We start from the raw sequence: 20,620 nt of genomic DNA on the forward strand, positions 1-20,620 counted from the left end.
TCTGCTGGACTTTCTGCAGGAGTTGCTGGGCTGCCACCTGCTAAAGAAGAGGATGTGTCACCCATACCTGCTGCTGGAATTTCTCCCCGGGCAGAGGTGAGGAAGGAAAAAAGCAGTGGGGGCCGGGACAGGAGGGGTACCTCAGGCAGGGAAATGGAAAGCTTCCAGAAGAGCGCCCGGGGCCAGGACCATCCCGGCTGGCCTGCAAGCACCAAGTCGGCCTGCGTGCTGTCGCTGGTGTGGCTCCACGGCCCTTCCTGTAGGCTTTCAAGTCCTTGTACATATTCAGGTGTTTTACCTGGGAAGGGTGGGAAAAGTTCAGCAGCAGCTGGCCTGGGGCTCAGCTCACGTTTACTCACAGACGCCTCCGCACGGTCCCCCAGCTTTGCAATGAGGACGCTCCTTGCCGGGGTGGGGTGGGGGTGGGGGCTGCTGGCTGCATGGGAGACGATTCCCCACCTCTGACCAACTTCAGAATTGTTTACCACTGGAGCAAGTGTTCTGATAGGGTTTTCATCTGTATAACTGGTGGGTTCTTTTTTTTTTTTTTTTTTTTGCGGTACGCGGGCCTCTCACTGTTGTGGCCTCTCCCGTTGAGGAGCACAGGCTCTGGGCGCGCAGGCCCAGCGGCCATGGCTCACAGGCCCAGCCGCTCCGTGGCATGTGGGATCTTCCCGGACCGGGGCACGAACCTGTGTGGCCTGCATCGGCAGGCGGACTCTCAACCACTGTGCCAATAGGGAAGCCCCAACTGGTGGGTTCTTAATTAACAACGTGAACGGTGACATCAGAGGTCCTGAATCAGGATGGAAATACTTATCCCCAGCATGTACATGCGTAAAAACCTGGGGAGGCCGTGTGCAGCCGGCACCCTTAGGGATGGGCTTCCGAGTTGACCCCTCAACGTTCCGGTGTCTAGCCACTGCTTTAGGATTTCTGGGGCCCAATGCTGACTCTAAGGGTTCTGTAATCCAACCTCTATCTGCCTTTAGTGAGACCTGCACTTCCAGGATCCTACAGAGCAGGGTCTGTGTGACTGTTCTGTGGCTTCTGTAACAAATGACCACAAGCTGGGTGGGGTGGTTTAAAACAACAGGAATTCATCCTCCCCCAGTCCTGGAGACCAGATGTATGAATCAAAGTGTGGGCCGGGCCATGTTACCTCTGGAGGCTCCAGGGGAGTGTTCTTCTTGCCTCTACTGGATTCTGGGGGCTCCAGGCGTCCCTGGGTTTGTGGCCACCTCTCTCCCATCTCTGCCTCTGTCTTCACGTGGCTTCCCTGTGCCTTTCCTCTTCCGTCTCATATAAAGACACTGTTATTGGATTTAGAGCCGCCCTCATCTATGATGTCCTCATCTCAGATCCTTCACTAATCCTGCAAAGACCTTTTTCCCAGACAGGGTCCCTTCACACGTTCTGAGGGACACATCTTTTGGGGTCACCATTCAACCCATTATCTTTGTGTAAAATAACCCTCTTGTTTTAGGAGGTCACTGAGGTCCCATATAGACTGGCACTGGCAGCAGCCATGTGGGTGGGGGTCTGAGGAGAATGAGGACCCTGGAAACACCCTGGATGGGGTAGGGTGAGTGGCCAGGCTACCTCCCAGCTTGCCTTTCAGGTTTTCACTTCGATGTTGGGGCAGCGTTGGCCTCACCACTGGGTTTTGTTTGTTTTGAAGCAGATAATCAGACTTTGTACGTGGCTTCTCCACTTATGACATATTTGGAAAGACCTTCCCTATTCTGACAACATAAAAATTATTATCCCTCGAGTTCTTCTACTACTGTCCTTCTGTTTTTTGGCTTCTGGTTTCACATCTTTGATCCAGCTGGAGTGTGTGTGTATGTGTGTGTCTATCAGGTGTGAGATAGGAGGCTTTTTTCCTAAATGACTACCTAATTTTCTCAATACCAGCCAATGAAAGACCCCTCTTTTCCCAACTAGCTGCAATATTTATCTTCTACTAAAGTCACGTATGGTTTTGGGTCTATGTCTGGCATTTTTATTGTTTTGTTCATCCGAGAATCCATGCATCAATGCCATTCCAAGGCAGATATCTTTTCACACTGGTAAGATCTTTGAATCAGGAGGCATCTAACAAGTCATAGCCTAATAGCCAGTGTTTTTCTTAGTGGCACACGAACCAGTGATGCACCTTATAATACAGTGTCCTAGATTCAACAAGACGGTAATAATTGTGACTGTAAAATATGTTTTACCTCCTGGTAGGCCTTATCACACTTCACTACTTGGACCCACTTTTCTCCCCCTCAGTGTTTTCCTAGGTATTCTTGCTCATTTTCCTGTATGAAATTTAGAATCAGATTATTCTGAAAATAAATCTGAATGGTTTTTAATTAGGATTACATTAGATGATAAACTAATAAGTGACATTTATATGACATTCAGCCTGACCACTAAGAACATTATGTGTCTTCACAGTGACCCAAGTACTTGTATGTGTGTATATCCCTCCAGAGAGTGTGGAAGTTTCCTTTACGTTCATTCTGTAAATACTGGGCGTCTACATTGGAGATGCAGCATTAGACACCGCAGACACAAATTCCTGCCCTCAGATTTTTGCCTACATGAGATCATGAAGACATTCTCCTACGTCATCTTCTGGTTTTTCTTACCTTTCCCATTTAGATCCACTATTCACTTGGAATTGACTCTTTTTTTTTTTTTTTTTGCGGTACGCAGGACTCTCACTGTTGTGGCCTCTCCCGTTGCGGAGCACAGGCTCCGGACGCGCAGGCTCAGTGGCCATGGCTCACGGGCCCAGCCGCTCCACGGCATGTGGGATCTTCCCGGACCGGGGCACGAACTCGTGTTTGAACCCATCGGCAGGTGGACTCTCAACCACTGCTCCACCAGGGAAGCCCCTGGAATTGACTTTTGATGAATTTTATTCTATCTAGATGGTCAGTTGATGAAGCACCATTTACTGAGAATCTGCTTCACTGCTCACCAGTACTCATATCGTAATAAAGCAAGTGCTCATATATGGGTAGATATAGATGTATTTCAAAATCAGAATCAGCTTTCTTTTTCAATTCAGATCTGGAGTTTGTGGAAGAGGAAGGAGCCAAGAATGACCCAGCTGGTTGGGGCCTGAGAAACAAGAAGAGGTGTCAGATATGGGGGAGGCACCTGGAGGAACAGAGTGGGGGTGGAAAGTCATAGCTTTGGATGTGGGTGAGGTTGAGGCAGTTCTTAGACATCAAAGTGAAGATGTAGGATAGGCAGGTGGAGATGAAAGTATCAAATTACATCTCTGAGAACCATTACCTTTATAAACTTTAAATCTTAATACTTTTTTGAAAAAGATTTTTTTGATGTGGACCATTTTTAAAGTTTTTATTAAATTTGTTACAGTATTGCTTCCGTTTTATGTTTTGTTTTTTGGCCGTGAGGCATGTGGGTTCTTAGCTCCCTGACCAGGGATCGAACCCGCACCCCCTGCATTGGAAGGCGAAGTCTTAACCATTGGTCTGCGAGGGAAGTCCCAATCTTTATGCTTTTTTGCTTTCAATTCTTTTGCTGAAATTAAAAACTGCCATTACTGTTTCTTTTTATTTCTTTGAGAATTGGTAATTTAAGTGTATAATTTTACACTTTTTAAAGTGTATAATTTTAAGTGTATAATTCTGTGGCATTAATTACATTCAGAATGTTTGCAACCATCGCCCCATTTCCAAAATTTTTTCATCACCCGAAACAAAACTCTGTACCGAATCATTCCATTTCTTTCCTCCTCCTAGTTCCTTGTAACCACAAACCTTTCTGTCTCTCAGAATTAGTCTTTTCTAGATATTTGTCCTTTTACATCCAACTTCTTTCAATGAGCATAATGTTTCTAAGGTTTATGCATGTTGTAGCATGTATCATAACTTCATTACATTTTATGGCTGAAAGACATTCCACTGTATGTACTGTTGACCTTTGAACAATACAGGGGTGAGAAGCGCTGACCGTCCATGCAGTCAGAAATCTGTGTACACTTTACAGTCAGCTCTCTGTATCCTCAGTTTCACATCCGTGGATGCAACAACCATGGATAGTGTAGTAGTACATATTTATTGGAAAAAAATCTGAGTATAAGTGGACCCCTGCTGTTTAAACCCGTGATGTTTGAGGGTCAACTGTCTAACACGATTGTATATCCATTCATCTGCCGATGAACAGTTGGGCTGTTTCTACCTTTTGGCTGTTGTGAATAACGCTGCTGTGAACATTCATGTACAAGTATCTGTTGGAATCCCTGTTTGCAGTTCTTTTGGGTATAGACCTAGGAGTAGATTTGTCAGGTCATACGGTAATTTTTTTAAAACTTATTTATTTTTGGCCGTGTTGGGTCTTCGTTGCTGCACGTGGGCTTTCTCTAGTTGCAGCGAGCGGGGGCTGCTCTTCGTTGCAGTGTGCAGGCTTCTCATTGCAGTGGCTTCTCTTGTGGGGCAGGGGCTCTAGGCACGCGGGCTTCAGTAGTTGTGGCTCGTGGGCTCTACAGCGCAGGCTCAGTAGTTGTGGCACATGGGCTTAGTTGCACCAGCATGTGGGATCTTCCCAGACCAGGGCTCGAATCCATGTCCCCTGCATTGGCAGGTGGATTCTTAACCACTGTGCCACCAGGGAAGCCCTCATATGGTAATTTTAACTCTTAGAGGAGGGACTTCCCTGGTGGCCCAGTGGTTAAGAATCCACCTGCCAATGCAGGGGACACGGGTTCAAGCCCTGGTCCAGGAAGATCCCACACGCCAAGGTGCAACTAAGCCCGTGTGCCACAACTACTGAGCCTGTGCTCTAGAGCCCACGATCCACAACTACTGAGCCTGCATGCCACAACTACTGAGCCCACGTGGCACAACTGAAGCCTGCACGCCTAGAGCCCGTGCTGTGCAACAAGAGAAGCCACTGCAATGAGAAGCCCGTGAACCACAACAAAGAGTAGCCCCTGCTGGCTGCAACTAAAGAAAGCCTGCCCATAGCAACGAACACCAAACGCAACCATAAATAAATACATACATACATACAAAAAACACTTAGAGGAATGACAAAATCGTTTTCCACAGTGGCTGCATCATTTTACATTCTCGCCAGCCAAGTACAGGGTTCCAGTATCTCCACGTTCTCCTCCCAACACTTGCTAATTCTCTCCATTCTTGTTATTTTCTGTTGTTGCAGCTTTTTAAATTGTAGCTATCTTAGATGTGAGGTAGTTTCTCATTGTGGGCCTGATGTGCTTTTATCTAATGACTACTGGTGTGAAGTACATTTTCATGAGCTTAATATAATCTACATGCAATAAAACTTAAGGGTAGAGCTTCATGACTTCTGACAAATATATACACCCATGTAACAACCACCACAATTGAGATACAGAATATTTCCATCACCCCAAAATATTCCCTTGTCCCTTTCCCAACCATTTCCATCAGCACAAGGCAACCAATGATCTACTAGTCTTCAGAGATTAGTTCTACTTTTCTAGAATTTCATACATACCGAATCATGTATATTCCTTTGTGTCTGGATTCTTTTGTTCAGCATAAGGTTTTTGATATTCTTAGGTATTGTATCAGCAGTTCATTTCTTTATAAAGCTAAGATTACATTGTATACACATGTGTTGTTCAGCTGTTGGATATTTGGATGTTTTCCAAGTTTGGGCTATTTTGACAAAAACTGTTGTAAACATTCACATGCACGTCTTTGTGCACGTATTTTTCATTCCTGTTGGCAAAAAATCCTAAAAGTAGAATTACTAGGTCATATTGTATTAACTGTGTTAAGAAACTGCCCAACTGGTTTCCAAAGTGTTGATAACATTCCCACCAGCAGTAGATGAGATTTCCAGTTGATCCAAGGCCTCACCAACATTTGCTATGTCCATCTATCTAATTTTATTTATTTATGTGTGTCTTCAGTGGTATCTCATGACGACTTTAATTTGAATTTCCCTGATGACTAATAATGTTGAACATTTTTCCTGTGCTCATTGGTCAACTGTCTATTTTTTGTGAAGTGTCTTCAAGTTTTTCTCATTTTGGGGGCTTATGTGTCTTATTGTGATCACAGCTCTGGATATAAGAGCTCTTATAGTCTGGATACAAGTCCTTTGTCAGATACGTATCTCTCCCCCCCACATAGATGGACACACGTTGGGCATATTTTATCCTGTTTTCTTGGATGTGTTCGATTGTTTTTGCTTCTGTGATTTTGATTATGACCTCCTTCAAATTTATTTAGTGGGATAGCTTGACCTTTACTTCTCACTAACACACAGCTTCACTTGGCGATAATTCCCTTGGTGATAATTATTTGAGCTATACATTCATTCATTCAAGATCTTTGTACTTTTTCTATAAGTATGTAATACTTAAAATAGAAGCTTATTTTTTTAAAAAAAACAAACAAAAAAAGGGACCTTTCTGGTGGTCCAGTGTTTAAGACTCCAAACTTCCAATGCAGGGGAATGGTTTCCATCCTTGGTCAGGGAAGTAAGATCCCCCATGCCTCATGGCCAAAACATAAAATAAATCAAAGAAAAAGAAAAGAAAAAATACTCTAATTGAGACATTTTCAGTATTTTCTGAATTTTTAGCTAGAAGAGTCATATTGAAATGAAAGGCATGATTCATGAGTAAGAGTTTTTTCTTAATTGCTGTGAGAACACTTAAGTCTTTCTAAAAAAGTAATATGTATTCCTGAGATGAAATAAATATATTTGCATATTTATTAATAACTGAAGATCACCAGGCTAAGTTAATTAACACAAGCAAATTTATAAAAATGTCTGGTAATTCCCTGGAGGCCCAGTGGTTAGGAGGCCGTGCTTCCACTGCAGGGGTCATTTCAATTCAAATTTTTAATTTTGCTTTTGGACATTTAAAAACAAATGTCTGTGACAAACCCACAGCCAACATCATTCTCAATGGTGAAAAATTGAAACCATTTCCTTTAAAATCAGGAACAAGGCAAGGATGCCCATTCTCACCACTATTATTCAATGTAGTTTTGGAAGTTTTAGCCACAGCAATCAGAGAATAAAAGAAAATAAAAGGAATCCAAATTGGAAAAGAAGTAAAGCTGTCACTGTTTGCAGATGACATGATACTATACATAGAGAATCCTAAAGATGCTACCAGAAAACTACTAGAGCTAATCAATGAATTTGGTAAAATAACAGGATACAAAATTAAATGCACAGAAATCTCTTGCATTCCTATACACTAACAATGAAAGATCAGAAAGAGAAATTAAGGAAACAATCCCATTCACCATTTCAACAAAAAGAATAAAATACCTAGGAATAAACCTACCTAAGGAGACAAAAGACCTGTATGCAGAAAACTATAAGACACTGATGAAAGAAATTTAAAATGATACAAACAGATGGAGAGAGATATTATTTTTTTGGATTGGAAGAATCAACATTGTGAAAATGACTCTACTACCCAAAGCAGTCTACAGATTCAATGTGATCCGTATCAAACTACCAATGGCATTTTTCACAGAACTAGAACAAAAAATTTCACAATTTGTATGGAAAAACAAAAGGCCCCAAATAGCCAAAGCAATCTTGAGAAAGAAAAACGGAGCTGGAGGAATCAGGTTCCCTGACTTCAGACTATACTACAAAGCTACAGTAATCAATACAGTATGGTACTGGCACAAAAACAGAAATATAGATCAGTGGAACAGGATAGAAAGTCCAGAGATAAACCCACACATATGTGGTCACCTTATCTTTGATAAAGGAGGCAAGAATATACAATAGAGAAAAGACAGCCCCTTCAATATGTGGTGCTGGGAAAACTGGACAGCTACATGTAAAAGAATGAAATTAGAACACTTCCTAACACCATATACAAAAATAAACTCAAAATGGATTAAAGACCTAAATGTAAGGCCAGACACTATAAAACTCTTAGAGGAAAACATAGGAAGAACACTTTTTTTTTCTTTTAAAAACACTCTGATGTAAATCACAGCAAGATCCTTTCTGACCCACCTCCTAGAGTAAAGGAAATAAAAACAAAAATAAACAAATGGGACCTAATGAAACTTAAAAGCTTTTGTACAGCAAAGGAAACTATAAACAAGATAAAAAGACAATCCTCAGAATGGGAGAAAATATTTGTAAATGAAGCAACTGACAAAGGATTAATCTCCAAAATATACAAGCAGTTCATGCAGCTCAATATCAAAAAAAACAAACAACCCAACCCAAAAGTGGGCAGAAGATCTAAATAGACATTTCTCCAAAGAAGATATACAGATTGCCAACAAACACATGAAAGGATGCTCGACATCACTAATCATTAAAGAAATGCAAATCAAAACTACAATGAGGTATCACTGCACACTGGTCAGAATGGCCATCATCAAAAAATCTACAAACAATAAATGCTGGAGAGAGTGTGGAGAAAAGGGAACCCTCTTGCAGTGTCGGTGGGGATGTAAACTGATACAGCCACTGTGGAAAACAGTATGGAGGTTCCTTAAAGAACTAAAAATAGAACTACCATGTGACCCAGCAATTACACTACTGGGTATATACCCTGAGAAAACCATAATTCAAAAAGAGTCATGTACCACAATGTTCATTGCAGCTCTATTTACAATAGCCAACACATGGAAGCAACCTAGGTGTTCATTGACAGATGAATGGATAACGAAGATGTGGCACATATATACAATGGAATATTACTCAGCCATAAAAGGAAATGAAATTGAGTTATTTGTAGTGAGGTGGATGGACCTAGAGTCTGTCATACAGAGTGAAGTAAATCAGAAAGAGGAAAACAAATACCGTATGCTAACACATATATATGGAATCTAAAAAAAACCAAATGGTTTTGATGAACCTAGGGGCAGGACAGGAATAAAGATGCAGACGTAGAGAATTGACTTGAGGACACGGGGAGGGGGAAGGGGAAGCTAGGATGAAGAGAGTAGCATTGAGATATATACACTACCAAATGTAAAATAGATAGCTAGTGGAAAGCAGCTGCATCACACAGGGAGATCAGTTCGGTGCTTTCTGACCACCTAGAGGGGTAGGATAGGGAGGGTGGGAGGGAGACACCAGACGGTGGGGATATATGTATCCATATAGCTGATTCACTTTGTTACACAGCAGAAACTAACACACCATTGTAAAGCAAATATACTTCAATAAAGATGTTAAAATCTTTTCATATTAAGATTTATCTGTGTGATATTATTATTATTATTATTATTTTTGCAGTACACGGGCCTCTCACTGTTTCAGCCTCTCCCGTTGTGGAGCACAGGCTCCAGATGCACAGGCCTAGCGGCCATGGCTCACGGGCCCAGCTGCTCCACAGCATGTGGGATCTTCCCAGGCCGGGGCACGAACCCCTGTCCCCTGCATCAGCAGGTGGACTCTCAACCACTGTGCCACCAGGGAAGCCCTTTGTGATATTATTAAAGGTCCTAATTGAATGGAAAGTGCAAAAAAAAAAAAAAAAAAAAAGAAACAAATGTCTGTACCTTGTGTATCCCACTGCAAACACTACTTCCACTTTCCCCGCAAGAGGTATGTACTAACATGAGTTTCTAATTTAGTTTTTTCTGACTTTTCTATATGTTTTCATATGTATGAATCCCTACCTAATATAATTTCTAGATTGAATATTTTTGAACATGAAATCAATAGTATATTTATTTTAAGTGTATTTATTTATTTTTGGCTGTGTTGGGTCTTTGTTGCTGTGCACAGGCTTTCTTTAGTTGCGGCGAACGGGGGCTACTCTTCGCTGCGGTGCATGGGTTTCTCATTGCTGTGGCTTCTTGTGTAGTACGGGCTCTAGGCGCACAGGCTTCAGTAGTTTTGGCTTGCAGGCTCTAGGGCACAGGCTCAGTAGTTGTGGCTCATGGTCTTAGTTGCCCCATAGGATGTGGGATCTTCCCGGTTGAGGGCTTGAACCCGTGTCCCCTGTATTGGCAGGTGGATTCTTAACCACTGCGCCACCAGGGAAGTCCCCAATAGTATCTTACAGTATAAAAATTCTTCTGTTGCTTGTTTTCAGCTCACAATATTGTTTTTAGGATTCATCCATGTTGTTACATGTGGATGGAATTCATTCTTTCTCACCATTGTGTAAAATAACTTTGTATGAATGAACCATAGTTTATTTATCTATTCTACTGTCAATGAACATTTGGGCTTTTCCCTGTCTATGCTATTATGAATGTTGCTGTCATAAGTATTATTTACATGTTTCCAAGTCTATTTTTATATAAAATTTTTTTCTACAGTATAAATCTGGAAGCAGAATTGCTGCTTACTAGATTATATAAATATTCGGGTTTCCTAGAAAATGCCAAAATGTTTACCCAGTGCTTGTTTGAATACATATTCCTAAAAAAACACATAATTCTTTTTTTCCATATTACTACCAGGAATACATCAGACTGATCTGCCAGTATCATTGTGGTTTAAATTTGTATTCTCTGATTACTAATAAGGTTGAATATCTTTTCACGTTTGTCATTTGTATATATTTTTCAAATTCCTTGTATATTTTGTTCTTTTAAAAGATAAAAATAAATGTCTGTAGAGAAGTGTATTGGCCATGCCAATAACAATGATAATAAAAAGAATTAGAAAACAGCCTGCCTCAATATATACCCCCCAAAATTCCAAAGTTCAATATCATTTTCAAATAAGTGATACATTTTTAAACCAAAATTTGAGAATTTAAAAAAGTTTTCATAGTTTATGCAGTAGTGTATATAAATATATCCCAGTTTTCACTAGATAAAAGTTTACTCTTGTGTATTTAAATCTTATGAAGCACACAAGGTTAAAACCTTGGTGTTATTCAAACTGTGGATGATAATATGTATGTAGTGGATTTTAAGAAGCATTTTTATTTTACTATTTTTCAAAATAAATTTATTTATTTATTTTTGGCTGTGTTGGGTCTTCGTTGCTGCGCATGGGCTTTCTTCTTAGTTGTGGCAAGTGGGAGCTACTCTTCATGGTGGTGTGCAGGTCTCTCATTAAGGTGGTTTCCCTTGTTGTGAAGCATGGGACCTAGGTGTGTGGGTTTCAGTAGTTGAAACGCATGGGCTCAGTAGTTGTGGCTCGTGGGATCTAGAGCACAGGCTCAGTAGTTGTGGTGCACAGGCTTAGTTGCTCTGTGGCATGTGGGATCTTCCCGGACCAGGGCTTGCATTGGCTGACAGGCATTGCCTGTCTCAGAAAGGATAGAGTCTCCAGTCCATGAACCGAGTCTTGCCCTGGGCTTTGTGGGTAACTTGGCAACTTGAGAATCATGACTCACGCTGTGTTTAGAGAATAATGTCTCCCCAGGAGTCCTGTGACTGTCCTATTTATAGCCAAGTCTCTAGTGATTTAAGAAACAACTGAAAGACTGTTGTTATGTCAATTAGTACTTCAAACACACCAACGACAGCAGCAGTTTATTCTAAAGCCCAGAGCCTGAATGAACAGTAGGTAGAGTGGTCACAACAATGATGACTGGCTCACTTCAGTGTTTGCTATGTTCTTTTCATCCTTTGTGTGTTGTCGGTGTCTCTTTTACATGTGGTCTCTTCTGTCTCCCCCTGCATCAGCCTGTTTCTTTGAAAACGCCTCATTTTCATCAATCGTCTTCCCCAGATTCCATATCGTTTTTTTTTCAATAGAGGAACGTATGATTTTTTAATTTTTGGTTGTGTTGGGTCTTCATTGCTGCATGCAGGCTTTCTCTAGTTGCAGCAAGCAGGTGCTACTCTTCGTTGCAATGCGTGGGCTCTTGGCATACAGGTTTCCATAGTTGTGGCATGTGGGCTCAGTAGTTGTGGCTCGCAGACTCTAGTGTGCAGGCTCAGTAGTTGTGGCATACGGGCTTAGTTGCTCTGCGGCATGTGGGATCTTCCCGGACCAGGGCTCGAACCCATGTCCCCTGCATTGGCAGGTGGATGCTTAACCACTGTGCCGCCAGGGAAGTCCGCATATTAATCTTTTAATAGTGCTTTTGTCATACATTGTGACACCTCTTTTTCTAGCTTCTCTTGGGCATTTTTCCTTTTATATAAGCTTTGAGCTTTTAAATGTAAAACAGCATAAGAGGTATGATATAAAATTGAATTATATATTATTAGGAGAGAAATGATTTTCTCTTTATGGTATTATGCCTTCCCACCTAGAGAACATGATTATCTATATTTTCTATTTCTGCAGGTCTTATTCTATGCCCATCAGTGAAATTGTGCAGTTTTCTCATTAAGGTCATATACTTTTCTTGTTAAATTTACTACTGAGTATTTTCTAGTTCTTGATCATTACTGTGAATAATTTTCCCCCAGAAACTCATTGTAGATTTATCAATGCAATGTACCAAATCTGTTTTTAAACAAATTGCCTAAATTTTCCACTTACATAATCACCTACCCAACAAAAAAATTCATCTCCTTTCCCAGATTTTTAAAAATTATTCATTATTTCGTTTTCTACATCTGTCTAAAACACACAAAAAATTAAAAAGTATAAGGGCCTATTACCTCTCAATGTAACTGGTTTTAATAATTCTTATAGTTTAAGTGGTTTTATAATATTTTATATATTAAATTTGCCTGTGGAGAACTTGGAGTAACTTTTGGTATGAGTTGTAAAGTCTGTGGCCACACTCATTTTGGGGCATGTATTTCCTCATTGTCCTGAAACAACTAGCGTTCCAGAAGTCTTGGGATATTTTCCCCCATGAGTTTGAGTTTCCACAGTGTTGTGAATTCAGCAGGACTGCCCCCATGGAACTCAGCCTCCACTGAAGTGTGAGTGGGTGTGACTGGCATTTTCCCAGGTGGCCAGCAGAGGGCGATCAGCCTGACTCTCATGCCAGTGCAGACACTGTCTTTTCTGCCCACAGGCTTGGCCCTGTGCACAGCTGACAGGTATTAGGTCTACACAGGACCAGCCAGGTCTGGCTTCGTGAATATGCGGAGCTGCATCCACACTAGAGGAGCAGTTTTCCTCAAGATTTCTTGGGAGGTTCCACCCTCGGAGGGACAGGTGAGGAAGATGTGTGGGGACGCTTCCTGCTGGGGGCTGAGGGCTGAGGATGGGGGGGTCCGTTTTGAGAAGACCCATCAGAGGAAAATCTTGGGGAAGAATATTTTACTTAGTAATTTGTGTGGTGCAGGAGGAGTCCTGCATCCTTTTAGGGGGTCCTGATCAGTTTTCCAGGTCACTGATTCGTCTGATTGTGCTTTCACTGATGTAGGGTACTGGCAGCTTTGTCTCACACTAACAAACCTCATATGTGTGTGTCTCTTCATAAGCTCTCTCGACTCTTCCTCACAGACTGATGAGTTTATTTCTGGGATCTCCATTCAATTCCATTCATCTCATTGTATATCTTCAAGCCAGTATCACAGTGTTTCCCTCGTTGTGGCTGTGTAAGTACATATGCAACTGGGAAGTGTGAGCCTTCAAATTAGATTTTTCTTGTGAAAAATTTTTTAGACCTGTGGGGGTGTCTGAATATTATATATTTTTGCAGGTTCCATTTCTGTTTCCCCATTACCTGAATGTACCCCCTCCCTCTTTGCTTATGACCTCATGTCCCTATGACCTCCTGATTGTTTTAAGGTGTCAACAGTATGAACAGAGCTTCCATGCAAAAAAGAGTCCTTGATTTTGTCTAGATACAGTTTCTGAAAACAATTCCATGACTCCTTGGAAGCTTGAAAGATGGTCTTCAGTGTTGGATTTGATTGGCTTTGGAATATATTTCCAAAGGATGTCTCGAGGGGGCTTCAATGTGTTCCATCAGCAAGGAAGGAGATTCTAGGGTCCATCTACATCACTACCAATAATTCAATTTCATTCCTTTTTATGGCCGAGTAATATTCCATCATATTGCCACATTTTCTTTATCTATTCATTTGTTGATGGACATTTAGATTGCTTCCATGTCCTGGCTATTGTAAGTAGTGCTGCAATGAACATTGGAGTGCATGACTCTTTTTGAATTATGGTTTTCTCAGGGTATATGCCCAGTAGTGGGATTGCTGGGTCATATGGTAATTCTATTTTTAGTTTTTTAAGGAATCTCCATACTGTTTTCCACAGTGGCTGCATCAATTACATTCCCACCAACTGTACAGGATGGTTCCCTTTTCTCCACACCCTCTCCAGCATTTATTGTTTGTAGAGTTTTTGATGATGGCCATTCTGACCAGTGTGAGGTGATATCTCATTGTGGTTTTGATTTGCATTTTTCTAATGATTAGTGATGTTGAGCATCTTTTCATGTATTTGTTGGCCATCTGTATGTCCTCTTTGGAGAAATGTCTTTTTAGGTCTTCCACCCATTTTTAGATTGGGTTGTTTTTGAGATATTGAGCTGCATGAGCTGCTTGTATATTTTAGAGATTAATCCTTTGTCAGTTCCTTCGTTTGCAAATATTTTCTCCCATTCTGAGCATTGTCTTCTCATTGTCTATGGTTTCCTTTGTTGTGCAAAACCTTTTAAGTTTCATTAGGTCCCATTTGTTTATTTTTGTTTTTATTTCCCTTAATCTAGGAGGTGGGTGAAAAAGGATCTTGCTATGATTTATGTTAAAGAGTGTTCTTCTTATATTTTCCTCTAAGAGGTTTATAGTGTCTGGCCTTACATTTAGGTCTTTAATCCATTTTGAGTTTATTTTTGTGTATGGTGTTAGGAAGTGTTCTAATTTCATTCTTTTACATGTTGCTCTCCAGTTTTCCCAGCACCACTTATTGAAGAGGTTGTCTTTTCTCTATTACATATGCTTGCCTCCTTTGTCAAAGATAAGGTGACCATATGTACATGGGTTTAACTCTGGGCTTTCTATACTGTTCCATTGATCTATATTTCTGTTTTTGTGCCAGTACCATACTGTCTTGATTACTATAGGTTTGTAGTATAGTCTGAAGTCCAGAAGCCTAATTCCTCCAGCTCCGTTTTTCTTTCTCAAGATTGCTTTGGCTATTCGGGGTCGTCTGTGGTTCCATACAAATTGTGAATTTTTTTGTTCTAGTTCTGTGAAAAATGCCATTGGTAATTTGATAGGGATTGCATTGAACCTGTAGATTGCATTGAACCTGTAGATTGCTTTCAGCAGTACAGTTATTTTCACAATATTGATTCTTCCAATCCAGGAGCACGGTATATCTCTCCATCTGTTTATGTTATCTTTGATTATTTTCATCAGTGTTTTAGTTTTCTGAGTACAGGTCTTTTGCCTCCTTAGGTAGATTTATTCTTCAGTATTTTATTCTTTTTGTTGTGATGGTAAATGGGATTGTTCCCTTAATTTCTCTTTATCATGTTTCATTGTTAGTGTATAGGAATGCCAGAGATTTCTGTGCATTAATTTTGTATCCTACAACCTTACCATATTCATTGATTAGTTTTAGTAATTTTCTAGTGGCATCTTTAGGATTCTCTATGTATAGTATCATGTCATCTGCAAAGAGAGACAGTTTTAATTCTTCTTTTCCAATTTGTATTACTTTTATTTCTCTTTCTTTTTTGATTGCTGTGGCTAGGAATTCCAATACTATATTGAATAGTGGCAAGAGTGAACATCCTTGTCTTGTTCCTGCTCTTAGAGGAAATGCTTTCAGTTTTTCACCATTGAGAGTAATATTTGCTGTGGGTTTGTCATATATGGCGTTTATTATGTTGAGGTAGGTTCCCTCTATGTCCACTTTCTGGAGAATTTTTATCATAAATGGGTGTTGAATTTTGTCAAAAGCTTTTTCTACATCTATTGAGATGATCATATGGGTTTTATTCTTTAATTTATTAATATGGTGTATCACATGGTTTGATGTATATTGAAGAATCCTTGCACCCCTGGGATAAATCCCACTTGATCATGGTGCATGATCCTTTTAATATGTTGTTGGATTCTCCTTGCTAGTATTTTGTTAAGGATTTTTGCATCTATGTTCATCAGTGATATTGGTCTATAATTTTCTATTTTTCTGATATCTTTGTCTGGTTTTGGCATCAGGGTGATGGTGGCCTCGTAGAACGAGTTTGGGAGTGTTCCTTCCTCTGCAAGTTTTTGGAAGATTTTGAGAAGGATACATGTTAACTCTTCTCTAAATGTTTTATAGATTTTGCCTGAGAAGCCATCTGATCCTGGACTTTTGTTTCTTTGAAACTGTAGTTTAAAATCTTCCATTTCATTACCTGTGAATGGTCTGTTTATATTTTCTAATTCTTCCTGGTTCAATCTTGGAAGGTTGTACTTTTCCAAGAATTTGTCCATTTCTTCCAGGTTGTCCATTTGATTGGCATAGAGTTGCTTGTAGTAGTCTCTTATGATCTTTTGTAGTGTCAGTTGTAATCTCTCCTTTTTTATTGTTAATTTTATTGCTTGGAGCTCTCTCCTTTTTTTTCTTGATAAGTCTGGCTAAAGTTTTATCTATTTTGTTTATCTTTTCAAAGAACCAGCTTTTAGTATTATTGATCTTTGCTATTGTTTTCTGTTTCCATTTCATTTATTTTTGCTCTGATCTTTATGATTTCTTTCCTTCTACTAACGTTGGGTTTCCTTTGTTATTCTTTTTCTAGTTGCTTTAGCTGTAAGGTTAGATTGTTTGAGATTTTTCTTATTTCTTGAGGTGATCTTGAATTGCTATGAAATTCCCTCTTAGAACTGCTTTTGCTGCATCCCTTAGATTTTGGATCGTGTTTTCATTGCCATTTGTTTCTAGGTACTTTTTAATTTCCTCTTTGATTTCTTCAGTGATCTCTTGATTATTTAGCAGTACACTTATTAACCTTCATGTATTTGTGTTTTTTGCTGTTTTTTTCCTGTAATTTCTAATCTCATAGTGTTGTGGTCAGAAAAGTTGCTTAATACGATTTCAGTTTTCTTACTTTTTCCAAGGTTTGATTTGTGACCCACGATTTGATCTATTCTGGAGAACGTTCCATGTGCACTTGAGAAGAAAGTGTATTCTTCTGCTTTTGGGTGGAATGTACTAAAAATACCAATTAAGCCTATCTGGTCTACTGTGTCATTTAAAGCTTGTGTTTCCTTATTTATTTTCTGTCTGGATGATCTATTCGTGTAAGTGGGGTGTTAAAGTCCCCCACTACTATTGTGTTACTGTCAATTTTTCCTTTTATGGCTATTAGCATTTGTCTTATGTATTGAGGTGCTCCTGTGTTGGATGCATAAATATTTATAATTGTTATATCTTCTTCTTGGATTGATCACTTGATCATTATGTAGTGTCCTTTCTTATCTCTTGTAACAGTCTTTATTTTAAAGTCTATTTTATCTTTTATGAGTACTGCTACTCCAGCTTTCTTGTGATTTCCGTTGGCATGGAATATCTTTTTCCATTCTCTCACTTTCAGTCTGTATGTATCCCTAGGTCTGAAGTGGGTTTCTTATAGACAGCATATATAAGGGTCTTGGTTTTGTATACATTCAGCTAGTCTGTGTCTTTTGGTTGGAGCATTTAATCCATTTATATTCAAGGTAATTACTGATGTGTATGTCCCTATTACCATTTTCTTAATTGATTTGTTTTTGTGTGTCTTTTTCTTCTCTTGTGTTTCCCACTTAAAGAAGTTCCTTTAGCATTTGTTGTGAAGCTGGTTTGGTGATGCTGAATTCTCATGGCTTTTGCTTCTCTAAAGCTTTTGATTTCTCCATGGAATCTGAATGAGATCCTTGCTGGGTAGAGAAATCTTGGTTACAGGTTTTCCCCTTTCATCATTTAAAATATGTCTTGCCACTCCCTTCTGGGTTGCAGAGTTTCTGCTGAAAGATCAGCTGTTAACCTTATGGGGATTCCCTTGTATGTTATTTGTTGCTTTTCCCTTGCTGCTTTTAATATTTTTTCTTTGTATTTAATTTTTGGTAGTTTGATTAATATGTGTCTTGGCATGTTTCTCTTTGGATTTATCCTGTATGGGACTCTCTGCACTTCCTGGACTTGAATGACTATTTTCTTTTCCACGTTAGGGAAGTTTTCAACTATAATCTCTTCAAATATTTCCTCAGACCCTTTCTTTTTCTCTTCCTCTTCTGGGATCACTATAATTCGAATGTTGGTGAGTTTAATGTTGTCCCAATGGTCTCTGAGACTGTCCTCAATTCTTTTCATTCTTTTCTTTATTCTGCTCTGGGGCAGTTATTTCCACTATCTTATCTTCTAGGTCACTTATCCGTTCTTCTGCCTCAGTTATTCTACTATTGATTCTTTCTAGAGTATTTTAAATTTCAGTTATTGTGTTATCACTGTTGGTTTGCTCTTTAGTTCTTCTAGATCCTTGTTGAATGTTTCTTGTATTTTCTCCATTCTATTTCCGAGATTTTGGATCATCTTTACTGTCAGTACTCTGAATTCTTTTTCAGGTAGGCTGCCTATTCTGTCTTCATTTATTTGGTATTGTAGGTGTTAACCTTGCTCTTTTGTCTGCTATATATATAGATAGATAGATAGATATAGATATATAGATAGGTGGGGCTGTATTTCTGTCTTACTGGTTGTTTGGCCTGAGGCGTCCAGCACTGGAGTTAGCAGGCAGTTGCATAGAGCCGGGTCTTGGTGCCAAGATGAGGACCTCCAGGAGGCCTAACTCTGATTAACATTCCCTGGGGTCTGAGGTTCTCTGTTGGTCCAGTGGTTTGGAGTCGGAGCTCCCACCACAGGAGCTTGGGTCAGACTTCTGGCCTGGGAAAAAAAATCCTGCAAGCCACGTGGTGAAGCAAAAAAACAATCCCAAAATTTAAAAACAAAATAAAATTAGAAAGATAAAAAATATATTGGGGGCTTCCCTGGTGGCACAGTGGTTGAGAGTCCACCTGCCAATGCAGGGGACGCAGGTCCGTGCCCTGGTCCGGGAGGATCCCACATGCTGCAGAGCAGCTGGGCCCATGAGCCTTGGTCGCTGAGCCTGTGGGTCCAGAGCCTGTGCTCCACAATGGGAGAGGCCACAACAGTGAGAGGGCTGCATACAGCAAAAAAAAAAAAAAAATATATATATATATATATATATAAATAATATATAATTGAAACAACTGCAATAAGGTAAAACAAAACTACAGCAGAAAAAAAAGCCAAAAGCAGCAGAACAGTAACAAAGTATAAAAAATAAAATTAGAAAAATAAAAGTTTAGAAAAAAATATATAAAGGGATCATCATCAGTGAATCAACAAGGTAAAACAGAACCCCAATCTAAAAGAGAAAAAAAAAAAAACCTTGGCTACGGGTTGGTGGGGCTGGTGTGGAGTGTAGGCAGAGTTGGAACTCAGGCAGGGGCAGGGTTTAGGGTGGGGCAGAACCTAGGTGGGTGGGCGGGGTAACGTTTGAGTGTGAGGCGGAGCCTAGGCACAGAACTCAGGCAGCCAGAAAAGGCCTTGGGGGCAGAGCCCAGGCAGGGCGACATTCAAGCGTGGGGCGGGGCCTCTGCTTAGGACCTGCCCGGAAGTGGAGAGGCAGCACATCCAAAGGGCTGCCTATGGAGTGTGGAGTTCTGGAATTTGGAGGTAAGGCCCTCAGCGAGGGTGTGTGGGTGGGGTTTAGGCCCAGTGTGCTGGAGTGGGTCTCTGAGTATAGAGGTAGGGCCCTGGGGGTGTAGGGGTGGGGCTTGGGTCTGTGGGCAGTAGGGAGGCTCTGAGGGCAGAGGATTAGGCCTGGGAGCCCAACAGGCTCCCTGGTGCCTAAGTGGACAGGGAAATCACTGCCCGTGTTCCCTTCCATTCCTCCACATCCCCCCATGTCTCCCCCAGGGTCTTCCACATTCCTGCTGGATCCCAACCATGGGTGTAGGAACTCCTCCCCTCCCCCAACCACCCCTCAGGGGTGCCAGTTCTGTAAGTCCAGCCTTTACTTTCAGTCCCCCTTCCCTCCCTCCCACTCCCTTAGGACCTGTGTGGCTGGAGGGGAACTCCGTGAGCACAGTATCAAGACCAGAAACTCAGCAGGCTCCTGGGGGCCCAAGAGGGCAGGGAAAACCTGGCCACGCTCCCTTTTTAAAAATTTATTTATTTATTTATTTGGCTGTGTTGGGTCTTTGTTTCTGTGTGAGGGCTTTCTCTAGTTGCAGCGAGCAGGGGCCACTCTTCATCGCAGTGCACGGGCCTCTCACTGTCATGACCTCTCATTGCAGAGCACAAGCTCCAGACGCGCAGGCTCAGTAGTGTGGCTCACGGGCCTAGTTGCTCCGCGGCATGTGGGACCTTCCCAGACCAGGGCTCGAAGCTGTGTCCCCTGTATAGGCAATCAGATTCTCAACCACTGCGCCACCAGGTAAGCCCCATGCTCCCTTTTGATCCTCTGCCCTCCCAATGGTCCCCCAATTTCCCCCACTGGGCATAGGATCCCTTCTCCCCCAGCCAAACCTCAGGGTCGCCAGTATAGTCTCACCTCCTCTTCTCCTCACCCCACAATCCCCTGCCATGCCCAGCATCCTACCTGGTCACTGGGGGTTCCTCCCATCCCTTTAGGTGTCCGAGGTCCCCCACCGGTGCCTGGTAGGTACCCTAGTTGTGCAGAGACGCGAATTCTGCATCAACCTAGTCTGAAATCTTGACTCCTCTCCCAAGTCATATTTTTGTCTGCACTTCTTTATTATCTGTA

The 20,620-nt window shown here is 41.1% G+C and overlaps 1 long non-coding RNA gene across 1 annotated transcript in view; it reads right to left on the reverse strand.

Annotated features, from left to right (window-relative positions):
• Positions 1–4,644: 4,644 nt before the first annotated feature.
• The window catches only part of LOC111170093 (uncharacterized), a 50,278-nt gene continuing 34,302 nt past the window's right edge, over positions 4,645–20,620 (reverse strand). The window contains exon 3 of the long non-coding RNA XR_016390818.1: positions 4,645–20,251. This is a non-coding gene — a long non-coding RNA (uncharacterized LOC111170093). The remainder of the gene's footprint in view (positions 20,252–20,620) is intronic.

The sequence above is a fragment of the Delphinapterus leucas genome, chromosome 20 (assembly GCF_059928025.1).
Source record: "Delphinapterus leucas isolate spDelLeu-1000000601 "Yukka" chromosome 20, BTC_Dleu_Yukka2, whole genome shotgun sequence".
Classification (NCBI taxonomy): domain Eukaryota; kingdom Metazoa; phylum Chordata; class Mammalia; order Artiodactyla; family Monodontidae; genus Delphinapterus; species Delphinapterus leucas.